General features: G+C 36.4%; 1 protein-coding gene across 2 annotated transcripts in view; it reads left to right on the top strand.

Annotated features, from left to right (window-relative positions):
- Naaladl2 (N-acetylated alpha-linked acidic dipeptidase-like 2) overlaps positions 1-13,233 on the top strand; it is a 1,346,047-nt gene that overhangs the window by 696,923 nt on the left and 635,891 nt on the right. The gene's annotated exons all lie outside the window — the stretch shown is intronic.

The raw sequence follows: 13,233 nt of genomic DNA, 5'->3' as shown, positions 1-13,233 counted from the left end.
CTCCATCACTGCTCTGTATCTAAGCTTCATTTATTTGTATTGTATTCATGTATAAGTGGTTGATTTGTGAAGTGTGTATATTTGCACTTGAGTGTGTTTAAATAAGTGTGAGGTGCATGAATATGCAGGTCTCAAAGTCAGTGAGTATTCCATACATGTCAGTGTCTATTTAGAGACTGTATAGTTTTATAAAAATAGAACAAAGGGAAATCTGAAATGTTGAATGCCATTGTGCCATGTCTAGTTAGAACTATGTAAAACTACGTAATCGACATGAACCAACATGTTTACATTGTGACTTTGACTATTTTTCAAAATATCTATCAGAATATTTGAGGAGACACTGTTTCCATGTTTAGAGGTTAAATTACTACATTATGTAATCTGACAGTATTTTTATCTAATAAGTGCATATTATTTATAGCTCTCATAAAAATCATTGAAACTTAGACACATTTTATTGAAAGCAGGCACTTGTATTGTGATGCCTTTCAGGACGAGCTTGAGAGCCTTTTGGAAATACACTTTCAGAAAAGAAAGGTGTTCTGGCTGTTATTTAAAATGTGAGGTCATAAAGCTTTGGATTAATTGCATGTTTTGTACAAATGTCAGCTACTGATTTAGTTTTGATGGATCTATTTATGTCCTGTCTAAGTTTTCAGTGAGTTAAGGTTCTATTTTTCAACAGTTTTCTTTAGCTGAACCCTGTGAAATATAAAAGTCAGATGTCATAAGAAAACTAATTTTGTTTCCTTATAGAGTCTTCAGGAGACACAAAATGTATTTTTCTTTTAAAGAACTATGGTAATAGTAAAGGCAGTTAAAAAAAAAACAAACAAGACTTGAACTAATCTTGTTCATTTTTATACAACTGATAATTATAAAATATGAATATAACATAGCAAAGTGTAGCTGGCATGAGCATGGGGGCTAGGGAGTTGGTTCATGGTTGAGTACATGGTAATCTTAGGAAAGAATGGAGTTCATTTCCAGAATCCCAGAGACATCTGTAACTCCAGGTCCAGGGTATCCAACTTTCTTCTGACCTCAGTGGGCACGTGCACACATACACCCCATAACACACTCACACACATACTAAAGTAAAATATTTAAGCAATGTAAAGAATGAGTATGTGATTTTATTTGTAAGCATTCTACATTCTCACATTGAAGATAAGCTTAAAACAGTTAAAGAAAATCTGTAAATTAGTTTTTATTCTTATACATAAATACAAGACTTGCAGTGATTGTACGTAACATATTCACCGTTAGCATGGTTGATTTACTCCGTACCTACGCACAGTGTTTTAGAGATTGCGAACAGCTTTTCTTTTCATGAGATCATTTGGCACTCCCAACCCACTGTGGATTTCTTCTTCCTAACTGAGGCCACTTGATTATCTATATGTAGTATTAACACCATGATTCTGAAATCAATCACTATATCAAGTTTTTATAAGAACCACTAATTCAACTTTGTTGAATATCAGTTTTCTCTCTCCGATATTTTGGTATGGTCACTTTTCAGCTTTGTGTGAATATTTATAAAGCATTTTAACTGTTGAATATAACTCATCAATAAATGAAGATACGTTGTTCAAACAATGATTTTTCTCCCATGTGTATAGGACATCTTTAGAATGATGCCACTACTTTAGTCAGAAGTCTCTTTCACTTGTTTCCTTAGTGTATACCTCACTTTCCTATATTTGAAGCCTGTAGGTAAGGCACAGGAATACAAACATATGCAGGGCCCTGCTGTCTACTGTCTGATGACCTGGCAATTCACTGCTTCTCTAGAATTTTGTATAATTTTTAGTCTTAGAAACAAAACATTATTTTTTACATGTGAGAGATCATGAACCATGGTATCTGGGGCTGACAGAAGATAATTCAAGGGTATCAGTGTTCTTCTAGAACATAAGTGCTGTGGTTAAACCAAAGTTTTCAGGGTTGGTGATCATTTCCTTTACACACATACCCCTACAAATCCATAATGTCCAGTCTTAAATTGTTCATTACTAGGATTTGTACACACCTGATAGAACAGCTATAGTGTAATACCTCTTGAACTCTCTGGGCTCAGGATTGAGCTGTGACGAAAGGATGGACCATCTAGAGACTGCCATATCTGGGGATCCACCCCATAATCAGCTTCCAAACGCTGACACCATTGCATACACTAGCAAGATTTTGCTGAAAGGACCCAGATATAGCTGTCTCTTGTGAGACTATGCCAGGGCCTAACAAACACAGAAGTGGATGCTCACAGTCAGCTATTGGATGGATCACAGGGCCCCCAATAGAGGAGCTAGAGAAAGCACCCAGGGAACTAAAGGGAACTGCAACCCTATAGGTGGAACAACAACATGAACTAACCAGTACCCCGGAGCTCTTGATTCTAGCTGCATATGTATCAGAAGATGGCCTAGTCGGCCATCACTGGAAAGAGAGGCCCATTAGACATGCAAACTTTATATGCCCCAGTACAGGGGAATGCTGGGGCCAAAAAAAATGGAAATGGGTGGGTAGGGAATTGGGGGGGAGGGTATGGTGGACTTTTGGGATAGCATTGGAAATGTAATTGAGGAAAATATGTAATAAAAATATTAAAAAAAAGAAATCATTTGAAGTGACTTCGTTCTGTTGAATTGGCACACATAACACCCTGACCACATTTGAACTCTGTTAGTTCACCTGGTTTGATCTTGTCATACAAGACAACAAACACCCATTTCATTGAAAAGCACTTAACAATCTCTCAAGTTAAAGCGTGGCTCTTTTATAATTAAAATTATTATGGAAAGTGCAGAGAGTAAGTCTAGCCTGATAGGCAGGAGGGGTGCTAACAAATTTATTCCTGGAGGAGACTGAAGAACTAGTGCAATTTCTATAAATTGAATGATTGCTTTTCTATTAGTCCTATGGCATGGCAGGATTTCATAGGTTCTTAATGGATGAATAATTTGAGTGGCAATTTGTAACCATTCTTCCCTAAGATAACATTAAATACATTTCCAAGGCTGCCAATAATCTGTCACAGATGTACTGCCAGTTTCTTACTTGATTTGTGTAATTATTCTTTTGACTCTTAATATGACAAGAAATCATGTGAATCTAGTCATGACAAAACGAACAGAAAACGATGACCAATTTTAGATGTTATATATCTTGATTCAACATTCTCTCATCTTGGCAAAAAGTATCTGTACTGTTTATAAGAAAAGAAAAATCAGTTTTGGTCTTTTTTTCCATGTAATTGTTATTTCCATTATAGTTTCAGAAATTAATTTTATTAATTTAGACTTAATAATGCTTTTAATTTTATGATATGTATATCACTTAATGACAGCTACAGAAAATTGCAAAAAATGTGGAAATAATGATAATTCTTTACAAGTGGTACCATTATAAAGTTGGGAGTAGAGTTACTGAGAACCCAACTAAGTGCAAATAATTTGATATTATAATGAAAGAATATTTATTAGTGCCACTTACGTGCATATGAACTCCCAGAGGCTGTGGCAACACACACAAGACATATATATTCAGGCCAGACAGAATCTCAGAAAGGAGAAGGGAAGTGGGCACAAAGCCCCAGCCATGATGAAGATTCTATTAGCAACTTGTACTCTCTGAGAGAGAAAAAGGCAGTACTCTTCATGAAGTGATACTGGGTATACCAAACATAATCTAGGATAGGTATCATGATCAAAAATAGCTGACTAACACAAAACAGATTCTGTGTTCTGTTGTGTATGTTTGTTTTTGTTGATAATATGATTTAATGTTTTTTTCCCTTTCTCATTTTGATTTTTTGTTGTTTTTCTATTAATATAAGAAAAAAGATAAAATTAGGTAGATAGGCAGATGAGGAGAAAGACAATCTTGGAGGCCTCAGAGATGATGAAAGAATATGACCAAAATATATGAAAATTCAATAACAGGACAAGAATTAATTGCTGCACTATCATGTATGCAAGTCTACAGTAAAGCATAAAACCTGTCCTAGTCAAAGAAAGCAGTATTACAGTTTAGGACTTCAAAGCAAATTACAAACCTAAAACCATCAAAACAGCGTAAAATCAACATAATGACAGACACATAGACCACTGAATTCAGACAAAGCACTCTATGTGATTTCAATGTATCTTAATCACAGCATGACATGCTTTCTGGTCTGGCACTAGGTAATGTACAAATGGTCTATGCTTGTTCAATCATTGGCAGACTTTTCTCTATATATTTGACATTCAAATGTAAAAATTATGTTTCTTCACTGATCTACTTCTATTTGTTCTTGCTTGCTCTATACCCGTATGGAAAGAACTTTCAATTTTAACTGTTCATTTGCATTTATTGTGTCTTCAATTTTGTTTGTATAACATATAAGTTTAGAAACCTGCATCCAAGCAGGGTACTGGTCAGCTTTCTTTTCATCCTTTGCCATTTCAGCTACATATTAGCTGATTACATTATATACATATTAGTTACATTTTTAGAAGACATGGTTAGGTTTAGGATTAAAATGCACTTTCAAAACCAATCCAGAGAACATTAGATACATACTAACTACATTTTTAGAAGATGTGGTTAAGTTTGAGATTAAAATGCACTTTCAAAAACCAATCCAGAGAATATCTAAGACAATAAATTACCCAACACAGCAAAATTGAAGAAATTAAAACAGTCCACATACCCAGATACACTGTGCAAAACAGTAACCTTTGCATGTCCTTGAAGTTCCTACATCTGATTCTATTCATTCCTGGAATAAGTTATATTTTATATGTGTTTGAACTAGGGGCACTGTCCCCCTACATTTGCACACACAGAGACATATACATACATATACAGATATTTACATATATACAGATGCTCATACACACACACACATGAAAAATTAGATTGTATAACCAAAGATCTCAATATTTGCACCTGTATATTTACTGATATATTATTCATAATATACAGGAAATGGAATCAGCGTAGGTTTATATTAATAGATGAATTAATAAGGACAAATGTGCATCCAAATATTTATAGTTATTTGAGAAGTCTGTTATTTAATCAAAGCTGTCTCTGTGTCTGTGTACCTTCTAGACTTGTGTCATTGCATCAGAAAAAGCAGATGAAAGGGAAGACTACAATGCCTGAAGCATAGATTAATTTTTTCATTTTAAAATATGCCTTTAGGTTTGCTTTAAATAATTTAATGTGAAAAGTGACATGTGGTATGATATGTCTGATGTGTGGGGGAGGGGCTAGGAATGCAGAATGCAGACATTCTTACTGTTCTTGCAAAAGGTTAATATAGCCCTGCACAACTCATTGTTCACAATGGCTTTATGTTATATATTCACATTTCTTCTTTCTAAAATATATTTTAGATGCAAAATCACATGACATTATGTTTCCCATTTGCATCCCGTATATGCATTTCCTAGTAACTAGCTATCAAGTTACCTTGTGTACAGTATATATAAGCATGCTACAGTGAAAGTTGGACTATTTGAAGTTTTTCAAGCATATAGAGTAATTAGTGTTTTGACAATGCATCTTATTTCAAGGTATTGTGTTTTGTCAAATCAAGTGTATTTTGCTATCTTTTAGAATTTATATTCTCGTTTGTCGAGAATATAAATTTAAACAAGTATTAGTTACATATCAAGCTAGTCCATCAGCATGTGGTCTAGTACTTGCAAAGGAATAGCTTTCTGCAATGTGCTCCATGAAGAGTGGAGGATTAAGATCCGTCACACATAATCCATATCTGCACTAAGTTTTTATCTAATATATAATCTGTTATAGGTTTGCTTGTTCACAGCATTCTACGTCTGTCAAAATTGATGTTTTGTGCCCTTGGAGTGGTGTATTAATTTTCCTATGTTATTTTACATGAGGGGTCTTCTCATACCATGGCATACCATTTAACTTATTTTCCATACTGATAATAAACCCTAGGGTCAGGTGCACTTCCCTTCTACTCAACACTCAAAAGTTCTAAGCCCTGACTCTTGTTTCCCAGGCATTTGTGTTCTGTACTTTATATTTCAAAGCAGTAGCTTTCGTTATTCAGGAGCTCCTCTAGCACCATGCCTACCAGTGAGATTACAAGCATATGCTCCCGCAATCCACATTTAATGTGTTGCAAAACAAACATTTTACTGTTTGAATTATCTCTGTTGCCCAACCTTTGTCTTCTTAATATACAGATAATAACTGCCACAGACTACATGTGAGCATTTGTTCTTCTATGTACTCATGACATTATAAGGGGGCGATAGTAAATGTGCTGGGTGTTTTGTTCTGCTTTTGTTTGGTTTTCCCTGTACAATGCGTGTGACTAGTACTCCTGAGATATTTCTTCACCCACTCACTTAGACTACACTCTTGGCAGTCTCCCTGGAACTACGGATACTGCGTGCATCACTTCCTCCAGTTCTGACATGAGTGTTGCTCTGAGGCTCATCCAGGAGCAGGTGTTTAACATTGATATAAACAGTGTTGTCTAACAAAGCCAAAAATCCTCCCGTATCAAGTCTCTGTTGGCCAATGGAACATTAACGCCAAAGTTAATTCCAAATTCAAGTCTCAGCCATGACAGTTCATTATGCTACCTGCCAGAACTGCTGGCCCATGGAAACCCTTATTTTAAAAATTAAGGCAGAGTAAAACTTTCTCAAATAAATACCTTGTGGTTTGGAGTAACAGACTTCCATTTTCATTTTTTTGCAGGTTTTTCAATTACTAAATTGAGATTGCATAGTAGTTAATTCCTTAATAAGATTTCTGGTTTAATATAGAAACCTGCTTAATTATAACAGAAGTACCCACAATATCTTGCAAATCATTTGCTGCTATGATAGAAAGCTTTAAAAAATGTAGAGAGTTGAAAATAAATGTAGCCATGTTCATGGGTCTATAGAAATTTAGATCATAAACAGAATCCCTCAATCAATCCGTTCACACCAATAAGATGTTGACTGTTATTTAAGTGAACATTTTATGTATTTATATGATTTTAAAACAAGTTGATTTTAAGTTTACTTGGTTTCACAAGACTTATTTAAGTGAAATTTTAAACAACACAGCTATAAATCAAGAATCTGTAATATAGATATGGTATACTCTGTTGGCTTTTATTTAATCCTTTATTTTAAACATCCTCCCTCCTTCCAAAGTCCACGTTGACTTACACACCCTCCCCAAATTTAGGATATCTTTTTGAGTTATTGTTACATGCACACACACACACACATACACACACACACACACACACACACACACACACACACAATCGCACCAAAGTATATTTCTGAAGAAAACTGATCCTCTTTCTCAGCTCGCATTGACCATTGACAGTGTGAGATGTGGAATTATCCCTGCCCACATTGGCATTTCAAGTAGTGTTAGCATTATGCTGGTCTTATTCAGGCAACAATATTCCTGAATGTAAATATGTGCAACTTTTCTATCATATATAGAAGAATCAATCTCATAGCCAGCATCCTGGCAAACTGGTTCAGATATTCCTTCCATCCCCACTTTTATGACTTTCCTTGACCCTTAGGTATACTGGTTGTGTTATACATGTATCAATTAGGTTGGTCACTCCACAACCACTGATTATATGCATTTTGACCAGTTGTGGGTCTTTTTAATGGTCTTCATCTGTTGCAAAAAGAAGTTTATTTGAAGCATGGTAAGAGTTACACTTACCTGAGACTAAGATGGCAAGTTTTCAGAATACAGCTTGCAATTATAAGGGCAGAAACAGGTTCTCCTCAGAGGTCTATGAGTCTCCAGCAACAACTAATGGGATAAGTTACAGTTACCTTCCTTACAGGTGAATTACAGGTGACTCACTTACAGGTTCTACCCTAAGTTACCAGGCATGGGTTCCTCCTATTGAGAGAGCTGTTGTTTATCTCTAAGATAAAGGTAAAAAATTCTGCACCCTTGGAAATATGTTGATGGTCCAATTTCTGCAGTGTATTGCAGTAGTTCATAGCTCTTGTGATAGAGTAGGAATGCCTATGATTCCTATTCTGTGGCAGTTTTCAAAGCATCTATTAATACCTAATTAAAAAAAACTGAAAAAAAAGAATGAAAGGGAAGGGAAAATATAATTTTATTACAATCACAAAATATAAAAATATAATAAATTTGTCTCAAAACTTTAAAAAAAAAAGCATCTATTGGTATTATGAGGCTGAGATTCACTCCTCAGAATGGAGAATTTTAGGTCACTAAAAGGTATTATACTGATAAAAGTAATCCAGAACTTGTAATACAAAGAATGCATATTTCCTCCCTCTCCCCCACCCCCTCCCCCTCCCCCTCCCACTATGGGGATCCTAGCTCCAAATCTTTATGTGTGAAAATGTAACTAGTAGTAGCCACAGAAACAGGAGTGTAAAAAAGGAGCATTGAATGTGTGTTGCATTGGGAGGTTGTAGAGAGGAGGATAGTATGACACAGACACTATACAAGGAGAGTAGGAAAATCCGGAGGGTGCTTCATTTGGACAGAGGATAGGAAAGAAAATACTGAGGGAGAGGGCAGTAAGAAAGAACACCAAGGGTAGTTGCAAAAGATATGGGAAAACATATTGTTCCTTGTATTTTAAGATGTACATATAAATATATGTATGTTACATATGTAAATAATTTAAATGACATTGTGTGTATGAGCTGAAAATAGTACCCAATACCAAGCATAAGAAGCCCCATTTCACTTTGTTGTTCAGAGGAGTATAAGAGTGCCCCATAAACTATAGGCTATTGCCATTTCTCTAAATTGCCTCAAACAACTTGAAGTAAGACCCTATTGCTAAAAATACCACACTCTTCATCCATGACCCTTGGAGAAATAACAGAAAACAAAATTTGGAGGGAATTTAAAGTACAACAAGTGAAAGAATAACTTTTTTTAAAAAAGTATTTTATTTATTTACATTCCAGCCCCTGCATCCCCCCTGAGCCCCTGGTCCCACATTTCCTCATCCCATTCCTCCTCCCTCTTGCCCACTAGAGATTGCCCTTCACCAAGCATCCCCCTTCCCTGGGGTCTTAAATCTCTCAAGGATTAGGCCCATCTTCTCCCACTGAGGCCAGACCAGGCAGTCCTGTAGTATATATGAGCCAGGGGCCTTGTTGGCCTAATTATGCTGCCTGGTTGGTGGCTCAATCTCTGTGAGCTCCCTGTGGTCCAGATTAGTTGAGAAGGCTGGTCTTCCTATGGAGTCACCTTCCCCTTCAGCTTCTTTAATCCTTTCCCTAATTCAGCCATACTGGCCCACAACTTCAGTCCAATGGTTGGGTGTAAGTGTCAGCTTTTGTCTGAGTCAGCTGCTGGGAGGGCCTCTCCGAGGAAAGTTTTGCCAGGATCCTGTCTCTAAATACATCATGGCATCAGTAATAGTGTCAGTCCTTGGTGTTCAAGCCACATGGGATGAATCTCAAGTTGGGACAGTCACTGGCCCACCTTTCCTTCATTCTCTATTTTTGTCCCTGGAGGTTCTGTTAGACAGAAACAATTCTGGGTTAGAAAATTTAACCCCATCCTTCCACTTGAGACCCCGACTATTTACTTGAGGTAAATTCTTTGAGTTCCCTCTCTCCATTGTTGGGCAGTTTGGCTATAGTCTCCCCGACTCAGTCCTGAGAGTCTCTCACCTCCCAGGTCTCTGGTACTCTCTACAGAGTGCCCCCACTTCCCCTCAGGCGGCATATTTCCTTTCTCCTGGCCATCTGGGCTTCTCGCCTGTCCCTTTGCCCATACCTGATCCTATTCTCTTCTCTACCCACTCTGCTGTCCCACCCAGGTCCATCCTTCCTTGTGCTTCCTGTGACTATGTTGTTCCCCTTTCTAAGTGGTTTTGAAGCATCCATACTTAGGACTTCCTGCTTTTTAAACTTCTTAGAGTCTGTGAGTTGTATTCTAGGTATTTTGTACTTTTTGGACTGTATCCACTTATCAGTAAGTACATACCATGCATGTCATTTTGGGTTTGGGGTTTAGTTGTTCAGGATGGTATTTTTCTAGGTTGCATCCATTTGCCTCCAAAATTCATGATTCATGATTCTGGTTTTTAATAGCTGAATAGTATTCCATTGTGTAAGTGAAACACATTTTCTGTAGTCATTCTTTATTTAAGGGGTATCTAGGATTACAAATAGGGGGTATGGTGGTATGGTGGAGCATCTTTTGGGTATATGCCCCAGAGTGGTATAGCTATATATTAGAAATAATTCCTATTTTTTGAGGAACCACTAAATTGATTTCCAAAGTGATTGTTCTATTTTGCAATCCCACCAGCACTGGGAAGAGTTTTCCTTATTCTCCACATTTACATGTGCTGTCACTTTGATATTTTGATGTTAGCCATTCTGATGGGCATAAGGTGGAATCTCACTGTCCAACAAGAAAACCAAACACGAAAAGCTTTGCTACTTGGAATGTTAAAAAAAAATAACTCTCTCTCTCTCTCTCTCTCTCTCTCTCTCTCTCTCTCTCTCTCTCTCTGTGTGTGTGTGTGTGTGTGTGTGTGTGTGTGTGTGTGTGTGTGCACACTATGGTGCATGAATAGAGGTATGATAACAACTTATAAGATTTTGTTCTTTCTTTCAACTACATGGGTTCAGAATTCCAACTTAATTCATTAATTGTAGTAGCAAGTTGAAAGATCTCATTGACCCCAATGGGTTGGTGTTTTGAAACTGATATTTAAAAAATACAAATATGCTTCATATGCGTATATATTCATGTGAATGCATGTTACAATGAGTTTCTTATAAAAGACTTATGTTGAACTGACAAATCAGTGAGGGGAAGTAAGGCAGGTGCTGTGCAAGTGATGAGCCACAGCCTCTAACTCTGAGGATTGGTAGCAAGTGGGACAGAGTGATGAAAGGCCTATGGTTCAAAGAGGAACCAAAAATGAAAAAGCACATAGTATTACAGGTATTGATCAAGTAGGTCATAGTTCTTCCATAATAAGACATCAATTACAGACCATTTTTAGTTTAAAGATAATATTCTTCAAATATTCTCATTTTATTTGATCTCTCTCAGAGAAGAAATCAAAAGAAAATACTTTCTATCTATAAGGTTTGTATAATATCTTGACAAAATTAAACAAAAAATGTTCCTGAGAGGAATAAGAACATTACATTTCTTTTTAAATTAGATGTTAAAATCAGAAACAGGAGGATGATAAGATAAATTACAAAATATCTACAAATTCTAATATATCCTGTTAATAATGCAGTTTTGTTATATGAGAAAAATTCTTTTAGTGTATCCTCATTTTTAATAGATCATATGATTGTTTTGATGAACCTATCAGAGTATAGGATAATTTAAAAAATTTTAAAAAGCAACAACAGAGTATGGGTTAAAGTTCAATATACTTTCAAAGAACATCTCTCAGCAACAGGACAACAGAAAGAACTTTTCAACCCATTTATAAAAACAACTAGAATTGCTTTTAATTATTTCATCAATTATTTTCTGGAGGTTACCTCTAAACAATAATTAAAAACTAAATTAAGAAATTTAGAATGGTAAGAAATGAGGAGATACAATATCCATTTGCTCATGACATAATTTTTAGCATTAAACAAAAATGAAGGACTATTTAGTTACTGAGCCCTTGGAGGAATTGGGTGGTGGAAAAATTGATTAGCATTAACCTTTGAGAGCAGGTTTAAGATGAGTAGTTTAATTTTATGTACCTTCTTATTCACCAGTAATTTGTCACTTGTCATATTCCATTCAAATGTCTATAGCAAAAAATATTTTAAATTGGCCAACTTGTGAACAATAGAAATTTATTTTCAGAGATTTAGAGCTGAGAAGTCTAAGATTCAGGCATCTACAATCTTTGAGATGGGCCTGTCTCTTCACAGAAGCCTTTTTTCTAGCTCTGTCTTATACACTTTTAAAACATCAAATCCACTCTCTGCCCTCTATTATGGGGTCATTAAGTGCATTAATGAGTAATTTTTACCTGTGATCTAACTACTCTCTACTAAATTCCCACCTCATCATTTGGGGATTTAGTGTTTCAGAGTACCAATTTGAGGGGACTGAGTTGTACAATCAAAACTGAGAAATAATATTAAGCACTAATGTCATTATTCATGAAGATGATATAGCCTCTATAACCTTTAGTTTCCATGGAATGCATTTACAACCTTGGAATTGGAATTAAAGTCTTATTCCAACACTTACACATTTTTTTCTTCCCTGTGATTCAACATGTGACAGAAGCAATTCAAAAGAAATGTAACCTTGGTTCACAATTTCAAAGGACCTAGTCTGTCATGTTAGGGAGGCATGGTAACACTAGAAGCTCATTTCATGATGAAGAACTTGAAGTGTAATTTTCATATCTCTTGGTCAGTAGAGAAGCAGAAAGCTATTCTGTAACTATGTAGGATGATCCCTCAAGGGCCATCATAAATGGCTTATGTCATCCGTCGTGGCACCAAGCTCCTGAAGTTCCTTAGTCTCCTATATCTCTAAGAAACAAGTACTCAAACCTGTGACCCTGTCAGAGGCATCTTAGACTAAAGCTTTACCATGCATTTATGAAGAAGGAAAGTATAAGGTCAAGACATTCTTGTAGAGGAAGAAGCAGGACACCCTGTATGTTATGCCGTGATATGTTATGTTGTAATAATGAACAGGACACCACAGTGGAACTGGATCCAGGAGACAAGTGCAACTATTCTAGAGGCTCCTACAGTTCCAGCACTCAGGAGCCTGAGACAGATAATGTCTAGGAGGAGGCTGGCTAGTGTCCTTAGCCATAATCAGAGAGCTAACAGTTCAGCAAGAGAGCCTGATAAAAGTCAGACAGCTCTCAATGAATGGAACAGACATTAACTAAAGCAGACATCTCACAGCCTTGTCTGACCTCCACACATGCATGCTAGCAATGCAAGCACCCATGCACACATGCACACATGCACACACACACACACACACACACACACACACACACACACACCTGTACATACATGCATACCCTTGTACAGACATGCACACATGCATCCATATATATACACAGCACTCACACATAGAAGTGAACACATGGGAAACAGCTTCATTGCTCTATCTTCTCCTGCCCGGCAGTTTTCAAGCTATACCAAGAGACCAACCTACAGTTTCTAGTGTAGGCTTCTTGCTCATTTTTGAAGTTGTTTAATAAAAAAAAAAGAA

Source organism: Mus musculus, chromosome 3, assembly GCF_000001635.26.
Source record: "Mus musculus strain C57BL/6J chromosome 3, GRCm38.p6 C57BL/6J".
Classification (NCBI taxonomy): domain Eukaryota; kingdom Metazoa; phylum Chordata; class Mammalia; order Rodentia; family Muridae; genus Mus; species Mus musculus.
Note: the sequence above shows the minus strand (reverse complement) of the source record. Positions and strands in the feature narration are given on the sequence as shown.